The sequence below is a fragment of the Mus pahari genome, chromosome 19 (assembly GCF_900095145.1).
Source record: "Mus pahari chromosome 19, PAHARI_EIJ_v1.1, whole genome shotgun sequence".
NCBI classification, from domain to species: domain Eukaryota; kingdom Metazoa; phylum Chordata; class Mammalia; order Rodentia; family Muridae; genus Mus; species Mus pahari.
In genome coordinates this window covers 9671371-9674643 of record NC_034608.1, presented here as the reverse complement: position 1 = coordinate 9674643, position 3273 = coordinate 9671371, and the positions used below count along the sequence as shown (strand labels likewise).

The following is a 3273-nucleotide window of genomic DNA, read 5'->3' as shown; positions in this document are numbered from 1 at the left end:
CCAGAAGAGGGTGTCAGATCTTGTTACGGATGGTTATGAGCCACCATGTGGTTGCTGGGATTTGAACTCCAGACCTTTGGAAGAGTAGTCGGGTGCTCTTACCCACTGAGCCATCTCACCAGCCCTGGTCACTGCTTTCACTTTGATGGTCACTGCTTTCACTTTGATGGTCACTGCTTTCACTTTGATGGTCACTGCTTTCACTTTGCACCATCTTCCTTGCACTTCCCTGTCTCAGGACCTGAACCTTGCAGCTGGAGCTGGTCTTCTGTCTTGTTGAGGTAGGTGTGGCCTTGTTGGAGGAGGTTTGTCACTGGGGGGCAGGGGCAGGCTTTGAGGTTTCAGCCCAGTGTCTCACTCTGTGTTGGAGACCATAAGCCAAGTTCCTCCCCCCCCCCCATTTTTGAGAAACTTCTGACCTTCTGAAAGGACAGCTGACAGAACACCAAGATCAGATAATAGTAACTGTAAACTTTCCAGGAAAAACCACAGAATGCCCCCTGAGATAAGAGTAGATCCCGTGGGGTTGGAGAGATGGCTCAGTGGTTAAGAACTTTGACTGCTCTTCCGAAGGTCCTGAGTTCAAATCCCAGCAACCACATGGTGGCTTACAACCATCACCATAGCTACAGTATATTCATATACCTAAAATAAATAAATAATAAAAAAAAGAGTAGGTCCCGTGTTCCTGGGTAGGTAAGCAGAACCACCCCTGCCCCTGGGCAGAGGCAGGAGCAAATTTCTCCCTCTTTACTTCCTCCTTCTCACAGCTTATATTCTGTAACCTTTTCCCCAATAAACAGACCTTGACAAAACATTCCAGGATCTCCTCCATTTTTTCCCCACCCATTTATCTTTCAGGCATGGTCCCCCTCGGACCCTCCGAATAACTGGGTCCTGCGAGTTGGGACAACTCTGTACTTTGGGATCAGGATATAAAGCTCTCAGCTAGTGCTCCAGCAGCATGCCTGTGTGCTTCCAGAGATGATGTTCACGGACTAAAACTGTAATATAAGCAAGACCTCAATTAAACTGATTTTAAACACTGAGGCACCTCTCCAGTCTCTTCTTTTATTTATATTCTTAAAGAAAGAGTACAGACTCAGTCCTCTACTACCACAAATTATGCAACCGAGTTTCCTGCATCTGGAGAAATTGCTGGGATTAGCATATCCTGAGAACAGTGAATGAGCTCCATCCTTTGTCTTGGCGCCCATAGTTGACCCTGTGCCACAGTGCTCCGTAGCCAAATACTGCCAGGAGAGAGCTGGTCTCCCAGGAGTGCTGACACGCCTGTGAGCACAGGTAAGCACTGTGAGCATGGCAGCTCAGAGGGACCCGCCCAGAACCTTCAGGACACAGGAACCAAGGAACAGCAGGGGGCAGGACCCTTCCACATTCTGTCTGCACCCTGGAGCTGACTCTGTGCCACAGCTCTCCACACCCAAATTCCTCCCAGAGAGAACTGGTCTCCCAGTAGTGACACACATGCTTGCAGGAGGGGCACTCTAGTAAGAGACAGCAAGACCAGCTAACACTGGATATAACCAGATGGTGAGAACATAAGCAATAGAAAGCAAGGCTACTTGGCATCATCAGAACCCAGTTCCCCCACCACAGCAGGCCTTGCATACCAACACACCAGAAAAACAAGACTCTGATTTAAAACCATATCTCATGATGATGATAGAGGACTGTAAGAAGGACATAAATAACTCCAGGACAACACAGGTAAACAGCTAAAAAGCTCTTAAAGAGGAAACACAAAAGAATTACAGGAAAACATAACAAAACAGGTGAAGGAAATGAACAAAACCATCCAGGATCTAAAAATGGAAATAGAAACAATAAAGAAATCACAATGGGAGACAACCCTGGAGATAGAAAACTTAGAAAGAGATCAAGAGTCATAGATGCAAGCATCACCAACAGAATACAAGAGACAGAAGAATCTCAGATACAGAAGATACCGTAGAAAACATTGACACAACAGTCAAAGAAAAAGCAAAATGCAAAAAGTTCCCAAAACACACAGGAAATCAAGGACACAATTAGAAGACCAAACCTAAGGATAACAGGTATAGAAAAGAGTAAAAATTCCCAACTTAAAGGGTCAGTAAATATCTTCAACAAAAGATGAGTATAGATGATGAGTTCCTACTTCGACAAGACTCTTGACTTGCTGTGTCTCTTTGGGGCCATTGACACTCGCCGTTCCGCTCAGCCCCAGAGAGGCCCCAATGGGACCAGAATCTTTCTTCTCTCACCTGGACCTGCTGGCCAGAAGCCGGCAAAACACCATGACCAAAAGCAAGTTGTGGAAGAGAGGGTTTACTGGCTTTTTTCCACATCACTGTTCATCACCAGAGGACTTCATGACAGAAGCTCAAACAGGGTAGAAACTTGAACTCAGGAACTGATGCAGAGGTCGTGGAGGTGTGCTACTTATTAGCTTTGTTAGCATGGTTTGCTCAGCCTGCTTTCACAAAGAACTCAGGGCCACTAGTCCAGGGATGCACCACCCACAATGGGTTGGGAACTTCCCCATCAATTACTGATTAAGAAAATACTCTACACGCTTGCCTACAGTCCAGTCTTATAAAGGCATTTTTTTCAGTTGAGGTTCTCATCTCTTAAATGATTCATCTCTCAAATGATTGTATCCAGTTGACATAAAATTAGCCAGCCAACACACCAAACACAAAATGGACTTTATGCTTTTTTGAGTTTGTGTGTGTGTATACGCACATGCATGGATGCTTTTTTGTTTTGTTTTTGTTTTGTTTTTAAAATCTGTTTTTAATTTTTGTTTTTGTTGTTTGTTGTCTTATAGTCTTTGAGAGGAAGAGGGAAGCAGGGGGGTTGGCTGAATGGAGAGGTAGGAAGAATCTGGTAGGAACCTGGATGAGGGAGAAGACTATAACAAAAATATACTGTATAAAAAATGTTAAATAAAAAATATGCTAATTCCAAAAAATATTATAGAAGAAACTTCCCTAACCTAAAGAAACAGATGCCCATAAACATATAAGAAGCCTACAGAACTCCAAAAAGATTGGACCAGAAGAGAAATTCCTTCCATCACATAATAGTCAAAACATCAAAAGCACAAAACAAAGAAAGAATTTTAAAAGCAGTAAGGGAAAAAGGTCAAGTAACATATAAAGGCAGACTTATGAGAATTACACCAGACTTCTTACCAGAGACTATGAAAGCCAGAAGATCCTGGGCAGATGTCATACAGACCCTAAGAGAACACAAATGCCAGCCCAG

The 3273-nt window shown here is 43.8% G+C and overlaps 1 pseudogene; it reads right to left on the bottom strand.

The window, feature by feature from the left end:
• LOC110336880 overlaps positions 1-214 on the bottom strand; it is a 12744-nt pseudogene extending 12530 nt beyond the window's left edge.
• Positions 215-3273: the final 3059 nt, after the last annotated feature.